This window comes from Rhododendron vialii, chromosome 2a (genome assembly GCF_030253575.1).
Source record: "Rhododendron vialii isolate Sample 1 chromosome 2a, ASM3025357v1".
NCBI classification, from domain to species: Eukaryota; Viridiplantae; Streptophyta; class Magnoliopsida; order Ericales; family Ericaceae; genus Rhododendron; species Rhododendron vialii.
In genome coordinates this window covers 27027033-27049927 of record NC_080558.1, presented here as the reverse complement: position 1 = coordinate 27049927, position 22895 = coordinate 27027033, and positions in this window count along the sequence as shown.

The window sequence follows — 22895 nt, the reverse complement described above, 5'->3', positions numbered from 1 at the left end:
TCGTACAGTATTGCACCGTTTTAGTGTGGTTTGGTACCGTATGGATGTACTCGTACGGTATTGCACCGTTTTGGTTTGGTTTGGTACCGTAACGAAGTACTCGTATGCTATTGGACCGTTTTGGTGTGGTTTGGTACCGTAACGAAGTACTCGTACGGTATTGCACCATTTTTGGTGTGGTTTGGTACCGTATGGATGTACTCGTACGGTATTGCACCGTTTTGGTTTGGTTTGGTACCGTAACGAAGTACTCGTATGGTATTGTACCGTTTTGGTGTGATTTGGTACCGTAACGAAGTACTTGTACGGTCTTGCACCGTTTTGGTGTGGTTTGGTACCGTATGGATGTACTCGTACGGAATTGCACCGTTTTGGTTCGGTTTGGTACCGTAACGAAGTACTCGTACGCTATTGTATCGTTTTGGTGTGGTTTGGTACCGTATGGATGTACTCGTACGGTATTGCACCGTTTTGGTGTGGTTTGGTACCGTATGGATGTACTCGTACGGTATTGCACCGTTTTGGTGTGGTTTGGTACCGTATGGATGTACTCGTACGGTATTGCACCGTTTTGGTGTGGTTTGGTACCATAACGAAGTACTCGTACGGTATTGTACCTTTTTGGTGTGATTTGGTACCGTAACGAAGTACTTGTACGATATTGCACCGTTTTGGTGTGGTTTGGTACCCTATGGATGTACTCGTACGGTATTGGACCATTTTTGGTGTGGTTTGGTACCGTATGGATGTACTCGTACGGTATTGCACCGTTTTGGTGTTGTTTGGTACCGTATGGATATACTCGTGCGGTATTGTACCCTTTTGGTGTGGTTTGGTACCGTAACGAAGTACCCGTACGGTATTGCCCCGTTTTGGTGTGGTTTGGTACCGTAACGAAGTACTCGTACGGTATTGCACCGTTTTGGTGTGGTTTGGTACCGTAACGAAGTACTCGTACAGTATTGCCCCGTTTTGGTGTGGTTTGGTACCGTAACGAAGTACTCGTACGGTATTTGACCGTTTTCGTGTGGTTTGGTACCGTATGGATGTACTCGTGCGGTATTGTACCCTTTTGGTGTGGTTTGGGACCGTATGGATGTACTCGTACGGTATTGCACCGTTTTGGTGTGGTTTGGTACCGTATGGATGTACTCGCACGGTATTGCACCGTTTTGGTGTGGTTTGGTACCGTAACGAAGTACTCGTACGGTACTGCACCGTTTTGGTGTGGTTTGGTACCGTATGGATGTACTCGTACGGTATTGTACCGTTTTGGTGTGGTTTTGTACGGTATTGTACCGTTTTGGTGTGGTTTGGTACCGTATGGATGTACTCGTACGGTATTGCACCGTTTTCGTTTGGTTTGGTACCGTAACGAAGTACTCGTACGGTATTGTACCGTTTTGGTGTGATTTGGTACCGTAACGAAGTACTTGTACGGTCTTGCACTGTTTTGGTGTGGTTTGGTACCGTATGGATGTACTCGTACGGAATTGCACCGTTTTGGTTCGGTTTGGTACCGTAACGAAGTACTCGTACGCTATTGTACCGTTTTGGTGTGGTTTGGTACCGTAACGAAGTACTCGTACGGTATTGCACCGTTTTGGTGTGGTTTGGTACCGTATGGATATACTAGTGCGGTATTGTACCCTTTTGGTGTGGTTTGGTACCGTAACGAAGTACCCGTTCGGTATTGCCCCGTTTTGGTGTGGTTTGGTACCGTAACGAAGTACTCGTACGGTATTGCAGAGTTTTGGTGTGGTTTGGTACCGTAACGAAGTACTCGTACGGTATTGCCCCGTTTTGGTGTGGTTTGGTACCGTAACGAAGTACTCGTACGGTATTTGACCGTTTTGGTGTGGTTTGGTACCGTATGGATGTACTCGTGCGGTATTGTACCCTTTTGGTGTGGTTTGGTACCGTATGGATGTACTCGTACGGTATTGCACCGTTTTGGTGTGGTTTGGTACCATATGGATGTACTCGTACGGTATTGCACCGTTTTGGTGTGGTTTGGTACCGTAACGAAGTACCCGTACGGTATTGCCCCGTTTTGGTGTGGTTTGGTACCGTAACGAAGTACTCGTACGGTATTGCACCGTTTTGGTGTGGTTTGGTACCGTAACGAAGTACCCGTACGGTATTGCCCCGTTTTGGTGTGGTTTGGTACCGTAACGAAGTACTCGTACGGTATTGCACCGTTTTGGTGTGGTTTGGTACCGTAACGATGTACTCGTACGGTATTGCCCCGTTTTGGTGTGGTTTTGTACCGTAACGAAGTACTCGTACGGTATTTGACCGTTTTGGTGTGGTTTGGTACCGTATGGATGTACTCGTACGGTATTGCACCGTTTTGGTGTGGTTTGGTACCGTATGGATATACTCGTGCGGTATTGTACCCTTTGGTGTGGTTTGGTACCGTAACGAAGTACTCGTACGGTATTGCATCGTTTTGGTGTGGTTTGGTACAGTAACGAAGTACTCGTACGGTATTGCACCGTTTTGGTGTGGTTTGGTACCGTATGGATGTACTCGGACGGTATTGCACCGTTTTGGTGTGGTTTGGTACCGTTTTGGTGTGGTTTGGTACCGTATGGATGTACTCGCACGGTATTGCACCGTTTTGGTGTGGTTTGGTACCGTAACGAAGTACTCGTACGGTATTGCACCGTTTTGGTGTGGTTTGGTACCGTATGGATGTACTCGTACGGTATTGTACCGTTTTGGTGTGGTTTGGTACCGTAACGAACTACTCGTACGGTATTGCACCGTTTTGGTGTGGTTTGGTACCGTATGGATGTACTCGTATGGTATTGCACCATTTTGGTGTGGTTTGGTACCGTATGGATGTACTCGTACGGTATTGCACCGTTTTGGTTTGGTTTGGTACCGTAACGAAGTACTCGTAGGGTATTGTACCATTTTGGTGTGATTTGGTACCGTAACGAAGTACTTGTACGGTATTGCACCGTTTTGGTGTGGTTTGGTACCGTATGGATGTACTCGTACAGTATTGCACCGTTTTAGTGTGGTTTGGTACCGTATGGATGTACTCGTACGGTATTGCACCGTTTTGGTTTGGTTTGGTACCGTAACGAAGTACTCGTATGCTATTGGACCGTTTTGGTGTGGTTTGGTACCGTAACGAAGTACTCGTACGGTATTGCACCATTTTTGGTGTGGTTTGGTACCGTATGGATGTACTCGTACGGTATTGCACCGTTTTGGTTTGGTTTGGTACCGTAACGAAGTACTCGTATGGTATTGTACCGTTTTCGTGTGATTTGGTACCGTAACGAAGTACTTGTACGGTCTTGCACCGTTTTGGTGTGGTTTGGTACCGTATGGATGTACTCGTACGGAATTGCACCGTTTTGGTTCGGTTTGGTACCGTAACGAAGTACTCGTACGCTATTGTATCGTTTTGGTGTGGTTTGGTACCGTATGGATGTACTCGTACGGTATTGCACCGTTTTGGTGTGGTTTGGTACCGTATGGATGTACTCGTACGGTATTGCACCGTTTTGGTGTGGTTTGGTACCGTATGGATGTACTCGTACGGTATTGCACCGTTTTGGTGTGGTTTGGTACCATAACGAAGTACTCGTACAGTATTGTACCTTTTTGGTGTGATTTGGTACCGTAACGAAGTACTTGTACGATATTGCACCGTTTTGGTGTGGTTTGGTACCCTATGGATGTACTCGTACGGTATTGGACCATTTTTGGTGTGGTTTGGTACCGTATGGATGTACTCGTACGGTATTGCACCGTTTTGGTGTGGTTTGGTACCGTATGGATATACTCGTGCGGTATTGTACCCTTTTGGTGTGGTTTGGTACCGTAACGAAGTACCCGTACGGTATTGCCCCGTTTTGGTGTGGTTTGGTACCGTAACGAAGTACTCGTACGGTCTTTGACCGTTTTGGTGTGGTTTGGTACCGTATGGATGTACTCGTTCGGTATTGCACCGTTTTGGTGTGGTTTGGTACCGTATGGATATACTCGTGCGGTATTGTACCCTTTTGGTGTGGTTTGGTACCGTAACGAAGTACTCGTACGGTATTGCATCGTTTTGGTGTGGTTTGGTACCGTAACGAAGTACTCGTACGGTATTGCACCGTTTTGGTGTGGTTTGGTACCGTATGGATGTACTCGCACGGTATTGCACCGTTTTGGTGTGGTTTGGTACCGTAACGAAGTACTCGTACGGTATTGCACCGTTTTGGTGTGGTTTGGTACCGTATGGATGTACTCGTATGGTATTGTACCGTTTTGTTGTGGTTTGGTACGGTATTGTTCCGTTTTGGTGTGGTTTGGTACCGTATGGATGTACTCGTACGGTATTGCACCGTTTTGGTGTGGTTTGGTACCGTATGGAATTAGTCGTACGGTATTGCACCGTTTTGGTTTGGTTTGGTACCGTAACGAAGTACTCGTACGCTATTGTACCGTTTTGGTGTGGTTTGGTACCGTAACGAACTACTCGTACGGTATTGCACCGTTTTGGTGTGGTTTGGTACCGTATGGATGTACTCGTACGGTATTGCACCATTTTGGTGTGGTTTGGTACCGTATGGATGTACTCGTACGGTATTGCACCGTTTTGGTTTGGTTTGGTACCGTAACGAAGTACTCGTAGGGTATTGTACCGTTTTGGTGTGATTTGGTACCGTAACGAAGTACTTGTACGGTATTGCACCGTTTTGGTGTGGTTTGGTACCGTATGGATGTACTCGTACAGTATTGCACCGTTTTAGTGTGGTTTGGTACCGTATGGATGTACTCGTACGGTATTGCACCGTTTTGGTTTGGTTTGGTACCGTAACGAAGTACTCGTATGCTATTGGACCGTTTTGGTGTGGTTTGGTACCGTAACGAAGTACTCGTACGGTATTGCACCATTTTTGGTGTGGTTTGGTACCGTATGGATGTACTCGTACGGTATTGCACCGTTTTGGTTTGGTTTGGTACCGTAACGAAGTACTCGTATGGTATTGTACCGTTTTGGTGTGATTTGGTACCGTAACGAAGTACTTGTACGGTCTTGCACCGTTTTGGTGTGGTTTGGTACCGTATGGATGTACTCGTACGGAATTGCACCGTTTTGGTTCGGTTTGGTACCGTAACGAAGTACTCGTACGCTATTGTATCGTTTTGGTGTGGTTTGGTACCGTATGGATGTACTCGTACGGTATTGCACCGTTTTGGTGTGGTTTGGTACCGTATGGATGTACTCGTACGGTATTGCACCGTTTTGGTGTGGTTTGGTACCGTATGGATGTACTCGTACGGTATTGCACCGTTTTGGTGTGGTTTGGTACCATAACGAAGTACTCGTACGGTATTGTACCTTTTTGGTGTGATTTGGTACCGTAACGAAGTACTTGTACGATATTGCACCGTTTTGGTGTGGTTTGGTACCCTATGGATGTACTCGTACGGTATTGGACCATTTTTGGTGTGGTTTGGTACCGTATGGATGTACTCGTACGGTATTGCACCGTTTTGGTGTTGTTTGGTACCGTATGGATATACTCGTGCGGTATTGTACCCTTTTGGTGTGGTTTGGTACCGTAACGAAGTACCCGTACGGTATTGCCCCGTTTTGGTGTGGTTTGGTACCGTAACGAAGTACTCGTACGGTATTGCACCGTTTTGGTGTGGTTTGGTACCGTAACGAAGTACTCGTACAGTATTGCCCCGTTTTGGTGTGGTTTGGTACCGTAACGAAGTACTCGTACGGTATTTGACCGTTTTCGTGTGGTTTGGTACCGTATGGATGTACTCGTGCGGTATTGTACCCTTTTGGTGTGGTTTGGGACCGTATGGATGTACTCGTACGGTATTGCACCGTTTTGGTGTGGTTTGGTACCGTATGGATGTACTCGCACGGTATTGCACCGTTTTGGTGTGGTTTGGTACCGTAACGAAGTACTCGTACGGTACTGCACCGTTTTGGTGTGGTTTGGTACCGTATGGATGTACTCGTACGGTATTGTACCGTTTTGGTGTGGTTTTGTACGGTATTGTACCGTTTTGGTGTGGTTTGGTACCGTATGGATGTACTCGTACGGTATTGCACCGTTTTCGTTTGGTTTGGTACCGTAACGAAGTACTCGTACGGTATTGTACCGTTTTGGTGTGATTTGGTACCGTAACGAAGTACTTGTACGGTCTTGCACTGTTTTGGTGTGGTTTGGTACCGTATGGATGTACTCGTACGGAATTGCACCGTTTTGGTTCGGTTTGGTACCGTAACGAAGTACTCGTACGCTATTGTACCGTTTTGGTGTGGTTTGGTACCGTAACGAAGTACTCGTACGGTATTGCACCGTTTTGGTGTGGTTTGGTACCGTATGGATATACTAGTGCGGTATTGTACCCTTTTGGTGTGGTTTGGTACCGTAACGAAGTACCCGTTCGGTATTGCCCCGTTTTGGTGTGGTTTGGTACCGTAACGAAGTACTCGTACGGTATTGCAGAGTTTTGGTGTGGTTTGGTACCGTAACGAAGTACTCGTACGGTATTGCCCCGTTTTGGTGTGGTTTGGTACCGTAACGAAGTACTCGTACGGTATTTGACCGTTTTGGTGTGGTTTGGTACCGTATGGATGTACTCGTGCGGTATTGTACCCTTTTGGTGTGGTTTGGTACCGTATGGATGTACTCGTACGGTATTGCACCGTTTTGGTGTGGTTTGGTACCATATGGATGTACTCGTACGGTATTGCACCGTTTTGGTGTGGTTTGGTACCGTAACGAAGTACCCGTACGGTATTGCCCCGTTTTGGTGTGGTTTGGTACCGTAACGAAGTACTCGTACGGTATTGCACCGTTTTGGTGTGGTTTGGTACCGTAACGATGTACTCGTACGGTATTGCCCCGTTTTGGTGTGGTTTTGTACCGTAACGAAGTACTCGTACGGTATTTGACCGTTTTGGTGTGGTTTGGTACCGTATGGATGTACTCGTACGGTATTGCACCGTTTTGGTGTGGTTTGGTACCGTATGGATATACTCGTGCGGTATTGTACCCTTTGGTGTGGTTTGGTACCGTAACGAAGTACTCGTACGGTATTGCATCGTTTTGGTGTGGTTTGGTACAGTAACGAAGTACTCGTACGGTATTGCACCGTTTTGGTGTGGTTTGGTACCGTATGGATGTACTCGGACGGTATTGCACCGTTTTGGTGTGGTTTGGTACCGTTTTGGTGTGGTTTGGTACCGTATGGATGTACTCGCACGGTATTGCACCGTTTTGGTGTGGTTTGGTACCGTAACGAAGTACTCGTACGGTATTGCACCGTTTTGGTGTGGTTTGGTACCGTATGGATGTACTCGTACGGTATTGTACCGTTTTGGTGTGGTTTGGTACGGTATTGTACCGTTTTGGTGTGGTTTGGTACCGTATGGATGTACTCGTACGGTATTGCACCGTTTTGGTCTGGTTTGGTACCGTATGGAATTAGTCGTACGGTATTGCACCGTTTTTGTTTGGTTTGGTACCGTAACGAAGTACTCGTACGCTATTGTACCGTTTCGGTGTGGTTTGGTACCGTAACGAAGTACTCGTACGGTATTGCACCGTTTTGGTGTGGTTTGGTACCGTATGGATGTACTCGTACGGTATTGCACCATTTTGGTGTGGTTTGGTACCGTATGGATGTACTCGTACGGTATTGCACCGTTTTGGTTTGGTTTGGTACCGTAACGAAGTACTCGTAGGGTATTGTACCGTTTTGGTGTGATTTGGTACCGTAACGAAGTACTTGTACGGTATTGCACCGTTTTGGTGTGGTTTGGTACCGTATGGATGTACTCGTACAGTATTGCACCGTTTTAGTGTGGTTTGGTACCGTATGGATGTACTCGTACGGTATTGCACCGTTTTGGTGTGGTTTGGTACCGTAATGAAGTACTCGTACTGTATTGCACCGTTTTGGTGTGGTTTGGTACCGTATGGATGTACTCGTACGGTATTGTACCGTTTTGGTGTGGTTTGGTACCGTATGGATATACTCGTGCGGTATTGTACCCTTTTGGTGTGGTTTGGTACCGTATGGAATTAGTCGTACGGTATTGCACCGTTTTGGTTTGGTTTGGTACCGTAACGAAGTACTCGTACGGTATTGCGCCGTTTTGGTGAGGTTTGGTTCCGTATGGATGTACTCCTACGGTATTGCACCGTTTTAGTGTGGTTTGGTACCGTATGGATGTACTCGTACGGTATTGCGCCGTTTTGGTGTGGTTTGGTACCGTAACGAAGTACTCGTACGGTATTGCAACGTTTTGGTGTGGTTTTGTACCGTATGGATGTACTCGTACGGTATTGCACCGTTTTGGTTTGGTTTGGTACCGTAACGAAGTACTCGTATGCTATTGTACCATTTTTTTGTTGTTTGGTACCGTAACGAAGTACTCGTACGGTATTGCACCATTTTTGGTGTGGTTTGGTACCGTATGGATGTACTCGTACGGTATTGCACCGTTTTGGTGTGGTTTGGTACCGTATGGATGTACTCGTACGGTATTGTACCGTTTTGGTGTGGTTTGGTACGGTATTGTACCGTTTTGGTGTGGTTTGGTACCGTACGGATGTACTCGTACGGTATTCCACCGTTTTGGTGTGGTTTGGTACCGTATGGAATTAGTCGTACGGTATTGCACCGTTTTGGTTTGGTTTGGTACCGTAACGAAGTACTCTTACGGTATTGCACCGTTTTGGTGTGGTTTGGTACCGTATGGATGTACTCCTACGGTATTGCACCCTTTTAGTGTGGTTTGGTACCGTATGGATGTACTCGTACGGTATTGCACCGTTTTGGCGTGGTTTGGTACCGTAACGAAGTACCCGTACGGTATTGCCCCGTTTTGGTGTGGTTTGGTACCGTAACGAAGTACTCGTACGGTATTGCACAGTTTTGGTGTGGTTTGGTACCGTAACGAAGTACTCGTACGGTATTGCCCCGTTTTGGTGTGGTTTGGTACCGTAACGAAGTACTCGTACGGTATTGCCCCGTTTTGGTGTGGTTTGGTACCGTAACGAAGTACTCGTACGGTATTTGACCGTTTTGGTGTGGTTTGGTACCGTATGGATGTACTCGTGCGGTATTGTACCCTTTTGGTGTGGTTTGGTACCGTATGGATGTACTCGTACGGTATTGCACCGTTTTGGTGTGGTTTGGTACCGTAACGAAGTACCCGTACGGTATTGCCCCGTTTTGGTGTGGTTTGGTACCGTAACGAAGTACTCGTACGGTATTGCACCGTTTTGGTGTGGTTTGCTACCGTAACGAAGTACTCGTACGGTATTGCCCCGTTTTGGTGTGGTTTGGTACCGTAACGAAGTACCCGTACGGTATTGCCCCGTTTTGGTGTGGTTTGGTACCGTAACGAAGTACTCGTACGGTATTGCACCGTTTTGGTGTGGTTTGCTACCGTAACGAAGTACTCGTACGGTATTGCCCCGTTTTGGTGTGGTTTGGTACCGTAACGAAGTACTCGTACGGTATTTGACCGTTTTGGTGTGGTTTGGTACCGTATGGATGTACTCGTATGGTATTGCACCGTTTTGGTGTGGTTTGGTACCGTATGGATATACTCGTGCGGTATTGTATCCTTTTGGTGTGGTTTGGTACCGTAACGAAGTACTCGTACGGTATTGCATCGTTTTGGTGTGGTTTGATACCGTAACGAAGTACTCGTACGGTATTGAACCGTTTTGGTGTGGTTTGGTACCGTATGGATGTACTCGTACGGTATTGCACCGTTTTGGTGTGGTTTGGTACCGTATGGTTGTACTCGCACGGTATTGCACCGTTTTGGTGTGGTTTGGTACCGTAACGAAGTACTCGTACGGTATTGCACCGTTTTGGTGTGGTTTGGTACCGTATGGATGTACTCGTACGGTATTGTACCGTTTTGGTGTGGTTTGGTAGTATTGAACCGTTTTGGTGTCGTTTGGTACCGTATGGATGTACTCGTACGGTATTGCACCATTTTGGTGTTGTTTCGTACCGTATGGAATTAGTCTCACGGTATTGCACCGTTTTGGTTTGGTTTGGTACCGTAACGAAGTACTCGTACGGTATTGCACCGTTTTGGTGTGGTTTGGTTCCGTATGGATGTACTCCTACGGTATTGCCCCATTTTAGTGTGGTTTGGTACCGTATGGATGTACTCGTACGGTATTGTACCGTTTTGGTGTGGTTTGGTACCGTACTCGTACGGTATTGCACCGTTTTGGTGTGGTTTTGTACCGTATGGATGTACTCGTGCGCTATTGCACCGTTTTGGTTTGGTTTGGTACCGTAACGAAGTACTCGCATGCTATTGTACCGTTTTGGTGTGGTTTGGTACCGTAACGAAGTACTCGTACGGTATTGCACCATTTTTGGTGTGGGTTGGTACCGTATGGATGTACTCGTACGGTATTGCACCGTTTTGGTGTGGTTTGGTACCGTATGGATGTACTCGTACGGTATTGCACCGTTTTGGTTTGGTTTGGTACCGTAACGAAATACTCGTACGGTATTGCACCGTTTAGGTGTGGTTTGGTACCGTACGGATGTACTCGTACGGTATTGCACCGTTTTGGTGTGGTTTGGTACCGTATGGAATTAGTCGTAAGGTATTGCACCGTTTTGGTTTTGTTTGGTACCGTAACGAACTACTCGTACGGTATTGCACCGTTTTGGTGTGGTTTGGTTCCGTATGGATGTACTCCTACGGTATTGCACCGTTTTAGTGTGGTTTGGTACCATATGGATGTACTCGTACGGTATTGCACCGTTTTGGTGTGGTTTGGTACCGTAACGAAGTACTCGTACGGTATTGCACCGTTTTGGTGTGGTTTTGTACCCTATGGATGTACTCGTACGGTATTGCACCGTTTTGGTTTGGGTTGGTACCGTAACGAAGTACTCGTATGCTATTGTACCGTTTTGGTGTGGTTTGGTACCGTAACGAAGTACTCGTACGGTATTGCACCATTTTTGGTGTGGTTTGGTACAATATGGATGTACTCGTATGGAATTGCACCGTTTTGGTTTGGTTTGGTACCGTAACGAAGTACTCGTACGCTATTGTACCGTTTTGGTGTTATTTGGTACCGTAACGAAGTACTTGTACGGTCTTGCACCGTTTTGGTGTGGTTTGGTACCGTATGAATGTACTCGTATGGAATTGCACCGTTTTGGTTTGGTTTGGTAGCGTAACGAAGTACTCGTACGCTATTGTACCGTTTTGGTGTGGTTTGGTACCGTAACGAAGTACTCGTACGGTATTGCACCGTTTTGGTGTGGTTTTGTACCCTATGGATGTACTCGTACGGTATTGCACCGTTTTGGTTTGGTTTGGTACCGTAACGAAGTACTCGTATGCTATTGTACCGTTTTGGTGTGATTTGGTACCGTAACGAAGTACTTGTACGGTCTTGCACCGTTTTGGTGTGGTTTGGTACCGTATGGATGTACACGTATGGAATTGCACCGTTTTGGTTTGGTTTGGTACCGTAACGAAGTACTCGTACGCTATTGTACCGTTTTGGTGTGGTTTGGTACCGTAACGAAGTACTCGTACGGTATTGCACCGTTTTGGTGTGGTTTGGTTCCGTATGGATGTACTCCTACGGTATTGCACCCTTTTAGTGTGGTTTGGTACCGTATGGATGTACTCGTACGGTATTGCACCGTTTTGGTGTGGTTTGGTACCGTACTCGTACGGTATTGCACCGTTTTGGTGTGGTTTGGTACCGTATGGATGTACTCGTACGGTATTGCACCATTTTGGTGTGGTTTGGTACCGTATGGATGTACTCGTACGGTATTGCACCGTTTTTGTTTGGTTTGGTACCGTATGGATGTACTCGTATGGTATTGCACCGTTTTGGTGTGGTTTGGTACCGTATGGATGTACTCGCACGGTATTGCACCGTTTTGGTGTGGTTTGGTACCGTAACGAAGTACTCGTACGGTATTGCACCGTTTTGGTGTGGTTTGGTACTGTATGGAATTAGTCGTAAGGTATTGCACAGTTTTGGTTTGGTTTGGTACCGTAACGAAATACTCATACGGTATTGCACCGTTTAGGTGTGGTTTGGTACCGTACGGATGTACTCGTACGGTATTGCACCGTTTTGGTGTGGTTTGGTACCGTATGGAATTAGTCGTACGGTATTGCACCGTTTTGGTTTGGTTTGGTACCGTAACGAAGTACTCGTACGGTATTCCACCGTTTTGGTGTGGTTTGGTTCCGTATGGATGTACTCCTACGGTATTGCACCCTTTTAGTGTGGTTTGGTACCGTATGGATGTACTCGTACGGTATTGCACCGTTTTGGTGTGGTTTGGTACCGTAACGAAGTACTCGTATGGTATTGCACCGTTTTGGTGTGGTTTTGTACCGTATGGATGTACTCGTACGGTATTGCACCGTTTTGGTTTGGTTTGGTACCGTAACGAAGTACTCGTACGCTATTGTACCGTTTTGGTGTGGTTTGGTACCGTAACGAACTACTCGTACGGTATTGCACCGTTTTGGTGTGGTTTGGTACCGTATGGATGTACTCGTACGGTATTGCACCATTTTGGTGTGGTTTGGTACCGTATGGATGTACTCGTACGGTATTGCACCGTTTTGGTTTGGTTTGGTACCGTAACGAAGTACTCGTAGGGTATTGTACCGTTTTGGTGTGATTTGGTACCGTAACGAAGTACTTGTACGGTATTGCACCGTTTTGGTTTGGTTTGGTACCGTAACGAAGTACTCGTATGCTATTGTACCGTTTTGGTGTGATTTGGTACCGTAACGAAGTACTTGTACGGTCTTGCACCGTTTTGGTGTGGTTTGGTACCGTATGGATGTACACGTATGGAATTGCACCGTTTTGGTTTGGTTTGGTACCGTAACGAAGTACTCGTACGCTATTGTACCGTTTTGGTGTGGTTTGGTACCGTAACGAAGTACTCGTACGGTATTGCACCGTTTTGGTGTGGTTTGGTTCCGTATGGATGTACTCCTACGGTATTGCACCCTTTAAGTGTGGTTTGGTACCGTATGGATGTACTCGTACGGTATTGCACCGTTTTGGTGTGGTTTGGTACCGTACTCGTACGGTATTGCACCGTTTTGGTGTGGTTTGGTACCGTATGGATGTACTCGTACGGTATTGCACCGTTTTGGTGTGGTTTGGTACCGTATGGATATACTCGTGCGGTATTGTACCCTTTTGGTGTGGTTTGGCACCGTAACGAAGTACCCGTACGGTATTGCCCCGTTTTGGTGTGGTTTGGTACCGTAACGAAGTACTCGTACGGTATTGCACCGTTTTGGTGTGGTTTGGTACTGTATGGAACTAGTCGTAAGGTATTGCACCGTTTTGGTTTGGTTTGGTACCGTAACGAAATACTCGTACGGTATTGCACCGTTTAGGTGTGGTTTGGTACCGTACGGATGTACTCGTACGGTATTGCACCGTTTTGGTTTGGTTTGGTACCGTATGGAATTAGTCGTACGGTATTGCACCGTTTTGGTTTGGTTTGGTACCGTAACGAAGTACTCGTACGGTATTCCACCGTTTTGGTGTGGTTTGGTTCCGTATGGATGTACTCCTACGGTATTGCACCCTTTTAGTGTGGTTTGGTACCGTATGGATGTACTCGTACGGTATTGCACCGTTTTGGTGTGGTTTGGTACCGTAACGAAGTACTCGTACGGTATTGCACCGTTTTGGTGTGGTTTTGTACCGTATGGATGTACTCGTACGGTATTGCACCGTTTTTGTTTGGTTTGGTACCGTAACGAAGTACTCGTATGCTATTGTACCGTTTTGGTGTGGTTTGGTACCGTAACGAAGTACTCGTACGGTATTGAACCATTTTTGGTGTGGTTTGGTACCCTATGGATGTACTCGTACGGTGTTGCACCGTTTTGGTGTGGTTTGGTACCGTAACGAAGTACTCGTACGGTATTGCACCATTTTTGGTGTGGTTTGGTACCATATGGATGTACTCGTATGGAATTGCACCGTTTTGGTTTGGTTTGGTACCGTAACGAAGTACTCGTACGGTATTGCACCGTTTTGGTGTGGTTTGGTACCGTAACGAAGTACTCGTACGGTATTTGACCGTTTTGGTGTGGTTTGGTACCATATGGATGTACTCGTGCGGTATTGTACCCTTTTGGTGTGGTTTGGTACCGTATGGACGTAGTCGTACTGTATTGCACCGTTTTGGTGTGGTTTGGTACCGTATGGATGTACTCGTCCGGTATTGCACCGTTTTGGTGTGGTTTGGTACCGTAACGAAGTACCCGCACGCTATTGCCCCGTTTTGGTGTGGTTTGGTACCGTAACGAAGTACTCGTACGGTATTGCACCGTTTTGGTGTGGTTTGGTACCGTAACGAAGTACTCGTACGGTATTGCCACGTTTTGGTGTGGGTTGGTACCATAACGAAGTACTCGTACGGTCTTTGACCGTTTTGGTGTGGTTTGGTACCGTATGGATGTACTCGTACGGTATTGCACCGTTTTGGTGTGGTTTGGTACCGTATGGATATACTCGTGCGGTATTGTACCCTTTTGGTGTGGTTTGGTACCGTAACGAAGTACTCGTACGGTATTTCATCGTTTTGGTGTAGTTTGGTACCGTAACGAAGTACTCGTACGGTATTGCACCGTTTTGGTGTGGTTTGGTACCGTATGGATGTACTCGTACGGTATTGCACCGTTTTGGTGTGGTTTGGTACCGTATGGATGTACTCGCATGGTATTGCACCGTTTTGGTGTGGTTTGGTACCGTAACGAAGTACTCGTACGGTATTGCACCGTTTTGGTGTGGTTTGGTACCGTATGGATGTACTCGTACGGTATTGAACCGTTTTGTTGTGGTTTGGTACGGTATTGTTCCGTTTTGGTGTGGTTTGGTACCGTATGGATGTACTCGTACGGCATTGCACCGTTTTGGTGTGGTTTGGTACCGTATGGAATTAGTCGTACGGTATTGCACCGTTTTGGTTTGGTTTGGTACCGTAACGAAGTACTCGTACGCTATTGTACCGTTTTGGTGTGGTTTGGTACCGTAACGAACTACTCGTACGGTATTGCACCGTTTTGGTGTGGTTTGGTACCGTATGGATGTACTCGTACGGTATTGCACCATTTTGGTGTGGTTTGGTACCGTATGGATGTACTCGTACGGTATTGCACCGTTTTTGTTTGGTTTGGTACCGTATGGATGTACTCGTATGGTATTGCACCGTTTTGGTGTGGTTTGGTACCGTATGGATGTACTCGCACGGTATTGCACCGTTTTGGTGTGGTTTGGTACCGTAACGAAGTACTCGTACGGTATTGCACCGTTTTGGTGTGGTTTGGTACTGTATGGAATTAGTCGTAAGGTATTGCACAGTTTTGGTTTGGTTTGGTACCGTAACGAAATACTCATACGGTATTGCACCGTTTAGGTGTGGTTTGGTACCGTACGGATGTACTCGTACGGTATTGCACCGTTTTGGTGTGGTTTGGTACCGTATGGAATTAGTCGTACGGTATTGCACCGTTTTGGTTTGGTTTGGTACCGTAACGAAGTACTCGTACGGTATTCCACCGTTTTGGTGTGGTTTGGTTCCGTATGGATGTACTCCTACGGTATTGCACCCTTTTAGTGTGGTTTGGTACCGTATGGATGTACTCGTACGGTATTGCACCGTTTTGGTGTGGTTTGGTACCGTAACGAAGTACTCGTATGGTATTGCACCGTTTTGGTGTGGTTTTGTACCGTATGGATGTACTCGTACGGTATTGCACCGTTTTGGTTTGGTTTGGTACCGTAACGAAGTACTCGTACGCTATTGTACCGTTTTGGTGTGGTTTGGTACCGTAACGAACTACTCGTACGGTATTGCACCGTTTTGGTGTGGTTTGGTACCGTATGGATGTACTCGTACGGTATTGCACCATTTTGGTGTGGTTTGGTACCGTATGGATGTACTCGTACGGTATTGCACCGTTTTGGTTTGGTTTGGTACCGTAACGAAGTACTCGTAGGGTATTGTACCGTTTTGGTGTGATTTGGTACCGTAACGAAGTACTTGTACGGTATTGCACCGTTTTGGTGTGGTTTGGTACCGTATGGATGTACTCGTACAGTATTGCACCGTTTTAGTGTGGTTTGGTACCGTATGGATGTACTCGTACGGTATTGCACCGTTTTGGTTTGGTTTGGTACCGTAACGAAGTACTCGTATGCTATTGGACCGTTTTGGTGTGGTTTGGTACCGTAACGAAGTACTCGTACGGTATTGCACCATTTTTGGTGTGGTTTGGTACCGTATGGATGTACTCGTACGGTATTGCACCGTTTTGGTTTGGTTTGGTACCGTAACGAAGTACTCGTATGGTATTGTACCGTTTTGGTGTGATTTGGTACCGTAACGAAGTACTTGTACGGTCTTGCACCGTTTTGGTGTGGTTTGGTACCGTATGGATGTACTCGTACGGAATTGCACCGTTTTGGTTCGGTTTGGTACCGTAACGAAGTACTCGTACGCTATTGTATCGTTTTGGTGTGGTTTGGTACCGTATGGATGTACTCGTACGGTATTGCACCGTTTTGGTGTGGTTTGGTACCGTATGGATGTACTCGTACGGTATTGCACCGTTTTGGTGTGGTTTGGTACCATAACGAAGTACTCGTACGGTATTGTACCTTTTTGGTGTGATTTGGTACCGTAACGAAGTACTTGTACGATATTGCACCGTTTTGGTGTGGTTTGGTACCCTATGGATGTACTCGTACGGTATTGGACCATTTTTGGTGTGGTTTGGTACCGTATGGATGTACTCGTACGGTATTGCACCGTTTTGGTGTGGTTTGGTACCGTATGGATATACTCGTGCGGTATTGTACCCTTTTGGTGTGGTTTGGTACCGTAACGAAGTACCCGTACGGTATTGCCCCGTTTTGGTGTGGTTTGGTACCGTAACGAAGTACTCGTACGGTATTGCACCGTTTTGGTGTGGTTTGGTACCGTAACGAAGTACTCGTACAGTATTGCCCCGTTTTGGTGTGGTTTGGTACCGTAACGAAGTACTCGTACGGTATTTGACCGTTTTCGTGTGGTTTGGTACCGTATGGATGTACTCGTGCGGTATTGTACCCTTTTGGTGTGGTTTGGGACCGTATGGATGTACTCGTACGGTATTGCACCGTTTTGGTGCGGTTTGGTACCGTATGGATGTACTCGCACGGTATTGCACCGTTTTGGTGTGGTTTGGTACCGTAACGAAGTACTCGTACGGTACTGCACCGTTTTGGTGTGGTTTGGTACCGTATGGATGTACTCGTACGGTATTGTACCGTTTTGGTGTGGTTTGGTACGGTATTGTACCGTTTTGGTGTGGTTTGGTACCGTATGGATGTACTCGTACGGTATTGCACCGTTTTCGTTTGGTTTGGTACCGTAACGAAGTACTCGTACGGTATTGTACCGTTTTGGTGTGATTTGGTACCGTAACGAAGTACTTGTACGGTCTTGCACCGTTTTGGTGTGGTTTGGTACCGTATGGATGTACTCGTACGGAATTGCACCGTTTTGGTTCGGTTTGGTACCGTAACGAAGTACTCGTACGCTATTGTACCGTTTTGGTGTGGTTTGGTACCGTAACGAAGTACTCGTACGGTATTGCACCGTTTTGGTGTGGTTTGGTACCGTATGGATATACTAGTGCGGTATTGTACCCTTTTGGTGTGGTTTGGTACCGTAACGAAGTACCCGTTCGGTATTGCCCCGTTTTGGTGTGGTTTGGTACCGTAACGAAGTACTCGTACGGTATTGCAGAGTTTTGGTGTGGTTTGGTACCGTAACGAAGTACTCGTACGGTATTGCCCCGTTTTGGTGTGGTTTGGTACCGTAACGAAGTACTCGTACGGTATTTGACCGTTTTGGTGTGGTTTGGTACCGTATGGATGTACTCGTGCGGTATTGTACCCTTTTGGTGTGGTTTGGTACCGTATGGATGTACTCGTACGGTATTGCACCGTTTTGGTGTGGTTTGGTACCATATGGATGTACTCGTACGGTATTGCACCGTTTTGGTGTGGTTTGGTACCGTAACGAAGTACCCGTACGGTATTGCCCCGTTTTGGTGTGGTTTGGTACCGTAACGAAGTACTCGTACGGTATTGCACCGTTTTGGTGTGGTTTGGTACCGTAACGATGTACTCGTACGGTATTGCCCCGTTTTGGTGTGGTTTTGTACCGTAACGAAGTACTCGTACGGTATTTGACCGTTTTGGTGTGGTTTGGTACCGTATGGATGTACTCGTACGGTATTGCACCGTTTTGGTGTGGTTTGGTACCGTATGGATATACTCGTGCGGTATTGTACCCTTTGGTGTGGTTTGGTACCGTAACGAAGTACTCGTACGGTATTGCATCGTTTTGGTGTGGTTTGGTACAGTAACGAAGTACTCGTACGGTATTGCACCGTTTTGGTGTGGTTTGGTACCGTATGGATGTACTCGGACGGTATTGCACCGTTTTGGTGTGGTTTGGTACCGTTTTGGTGTGGTTTGGTACCGTATGGATGTACTCGCACGGTATTGCACCGTTTTGGTGTGGTTTGGTACCGTAACGAAGTACTCGTACGGTATTGCACCGTTTTGGTGTGGTTTGGTACCGTATGGATGTACTCGTACGGTATTGTACCGTTTTGGTGTGGTTTGGTACGGTATTGTACCGTTTTGGTGTGGTTTGGTACCGTATGGATGTACTCGTACGGTATTGCACCGTTTTGGTCTGGTTTGGTACCGTATGGAATTAGTCGTACGGTATTGCACCGTTTTTGTTTGGTTTGGTACCGTAACGAAGTACTCGTACGCTATTGCACCGTTTCGGTGTGGTTTGGTACCGTATGGATGTACTCGTACGGTATTGCACCGTTTTGGTGTGGTTTGGTACCGTATGGATGTACTCGTACGGTATTGCACCATTTTGGTGTGGTTTGGTACCGTATGGATGTACTCGTACGGTATTGCACCGTTTTGGTTTGGTTTGGTACCGTAACGAAGTACTCGTAGGGTATTGTACCGTTTTGGTGTGATTTGGTACCGTAACGAAGTACTTGTACGGTATTGCACCGTTTTGGTGTGGTTTGGTACCGTATGGATGTACTCGTACAGTATTGCACCGTTTTAGTGTGGTTTGGTACCGTATGGATGTACTCGTACGGTATTGCACCGTTTTGGTGTGGTTTGGTACCGTAATGAAGTACTCGTACTGTATTGCACCGTTTTGGTGTGGTTTGGTACCGTATGGATGTACTCGTACGGTATTGTACCGTTTTGGTGTGGTTTGGTACCGTATGGATATACTCGTGCGGTATTGTACCCTTTTGGTGTGGTTTGGTACCGTATGGAATTAGTCGTACGGTATTGCACCGTTTTGGTTTGGTTTGGTACCGTAACGAAGTACTCGTACGGTATTGCGCCGTTTTGGTGAGGTTTGGTTCCGTATGGATGTACTCCTACGGTATTGCACCGTTTTAGTGTGGTTTGGTACCGTATGGATGTACTCGTACGGTATTGCGCCGTTTTGGTGTGGTTTGGTACCGTAACGAAGTACTCGTACGGTATTGCAACGTTTTGGTGTGGTTTTGTACCGTATGGATGTACTCGTACGGTATTGCACCGTTTTGGTTTGGTTTGGTACCGTAACGAAGTACTCGTATGCTATTGTACCGTTTTGGTGTGGTTTGGTACCGTAACGAAGTACTCGTACGGTATTGCACCATTTTTGGTGTGGTTTGGTACCGTATGGATGTACTCGTACGGTATTGCACCGTTTTGGTGTGGTTTGGTACCGTATGGATATACTAGTGCGGTATTGTACCCTTTTGGTGTGGTTTGGTACCGTAACGAAGTACCCGTTCGGTATTGCCCCGTTTTGGTGTGGTTTGGTACCGTAACGAAGTACTCGTACGGTATTGCAGAGTTTTGGTGTGGTTTGGTACCGTAACGAAGTACTCGTACGGTATTGCCCCGTTTTGGTGTGGTTTGGTACCGTAACGAAGTACTCGTACGGTATTTGACCGTTTTGGTGTGGTTTGGTACCGTATGGATGTACTCGTGCGGTATTGTACCCTTTTGGTGTGGTTTGGTACCGTATGGATGTACTCGTACGGTATTGCACCGTTTTGGTGTGGTTTGGTACCATATTGATGTACTCGTACGGTATTGCACCGTTTTGGTGTGGTTTGGTACCGTAACGAAGTACCCGTACGGTATTGCCCCGTTTTGGTGTGGTTTGGTACCGTAACGAAGTACTCGTACGGTATTGCACCGTTTTGGTGTGGTTTGGTACCGTAACGATGTACTCGTACGGTATTGCCCCGTTTTGGTGTGGTTTTGTACCGTAACGAAGTACTCGTACGGTATTTGACCGTTTTGGTGTGGTTTGGTACCGTATGGATGTACTCGTACGGTATTGCACCGTTTTGGTGTGGTTTGGTACCGTATGGATATACTCGTGCGGTATTGTACCCTTTGGTGTGGTTTGGTACCGTAACGAAGTACTCGTACGGTATTGCATCGTTTTGGTGTGGTTTGGTACAGTAACGAAGTACTCGTACGGTATTGCACCGTTTTGGTGTGGTTTGGTACCGTATGGATGTACTCGGACGGTATTGCACCGTTTTGGTGTGGTTTGGTACCGTTTTGGTGTGGTTTGGTACCGTATGGATGTACTCGCACGGTATTGCACCGTTTTGGTGTGGTTTGGTACCGTAACGAAGTACTCGTACGGTATTGCACCGTTTTGGTGTGGTTTGGTACCGTATGAATGTACTCGTACGGTATTGTACCGTTTTGGTGTGGTTTGGTACGGTATTGTACCGTTTTGGTGTGGTTTGGTACCGTATGGATGTACTCGTACGGTATTGCACCGTTTTGGTCTGGTTTGGTACCGTATGGAATTAGTCGTACGGTATTGCACCGTTTTTGTTTGGTTTGGTACCGTAACGAAGTACTCGTACGCTATTGTACCGTTTCGGTGCGGTTTGGTACCGTAACGAAGTACTCGTACGGTATTGCACCGTTTTGGTGTGGTTTGGTACCGTATGGATGTAATCGTACGGTATTGCACCATTTTGGTGTGGTTTGGTACCGTATGGATGTACTCGTACGGTATTGCACCGTTTTGGTTTGGTTTGGTACCGTAACGAAGTACTCGTAGGGTATTGTACCGTTTTGGTGTGATTTGGTACCGTAACGAAGTACTTGTACGGTATTGCACCGTTTTGGGGTGGTTTGGTACCGTATGGATGTACTCGTACAGTATTGCACCGTTTTAGTGTGGTTTGGTACCGTATGGATGTACTCGTACGGTATTGCACCGTTTTGGTGTGGTTTGGTACCGTAATGAAGTACTCGTACTGTATTGCACCGTTTTGGTGTGGTTTGGTACCGTATGGATGTACTCGTACGGTATTGTACCGTTTTGGTGTGGTTTGGTACCGTATGGATATACTCGTGCGGTATTGTACCCTTTGGTGTGGTTTGGTACCGTAACGAAGTACTCGTACGGTATTGCATCGTTTTGGTGTGGTTTGGTACAGTAACGAAGTACTCGTACGGTATTGCACCGTTTTGGTGTGGTTTGGTACCGTATGGATGTACTCGGACGGTATTGCACCGTTTTGGTGTGGTTTGGTACCGTTTTGGTGTGGTTTGGTACCGTATGGATGTACTCGCACGGTATTGCACCGTTTTGGTGTGGTTTGGTACCGTAACGAAGTACTCGTACGGTATTGCACCGTTTTGGTGTGGTTTGGTACCGTATGAATGTACTCGTACGGTATTGTACCGTTTTGGTGTGGTTTGGTACGGTATTGTACCGTTTTGGTGTGGTTTGGTACCGTATGGATGTACTCGTACGGTATTGCACCGTTTTGGTCTGGTTTGGTACCGTATGGAATTAGTCGTACGGTATTGCACCGTTTTTGTTTGGTTTGGTACCGTAACGAAGTACTCGTACGCTATTGTACCGTTTCGGTGCGGTTTGGTACCGTAACGAAGTACTCGTACGGTATTGCACCGTTTTGGTGTGGTTTGGTACCGTATGGATGTAATCGTACGGTATTGCACCATTTTGGTGTGGTTTGGTACCGTATGGATGTACTCGTACGGTATTGCACCGTTTTGGTTTGGTTTGGTACCGTAACGAAGTACTCGTAGGGTATTGTACCGTTTTGGTGTGATTTGGTACCGTAACGAAGTACTTGTACGGTATTGCACCGTTTTGGTGTGGTTTGGTACCGTATGGATGTACTCGTACAGTATTGCACCGTTTTAGTGTGGTTTGGTACCGTATGGATGTACTCGTACGGTATTGCACCGTTTTGGTGTGGTTTGGTACCGTAATGAAGTACTCGTACTGTATTGCACCGTTTTGGTGTGGTTTGGTACCGTATGGATGTACTCGGACGGTATTGCACCGTTTTGGTGTGGTTTGGTACCGTTTTGGTGTGGTTTGGTACCGTATGGATGTACTCGCACGGTATTGCACCGTTTTGGTGTGGTTTGGTACCGTAACGAAGTACTCGTACGGTATTGCACCGTTTTGGTGTGGTTTGGTACCGTATGAATGTACTCGTACGGTATTGTACCGTTTTGGTGTGGTTTGGTACGGTATTGTACCGTTTTGGTGTGGTTTGGTACCGTATGGATGTACTCGTACGGTATTGCACCGTTTTGGTCTGGTTTGGTACCGTATGGAATTAGTCGTACGGTATTGCACCGTTTTTGTTTGGTTTGGTACCGTAACGAAGTACTCGTACGCTATTGTACCGTTTCGGTGCGGTTTGGTACCGTAACGAAGTACTCGTACGGTATTGC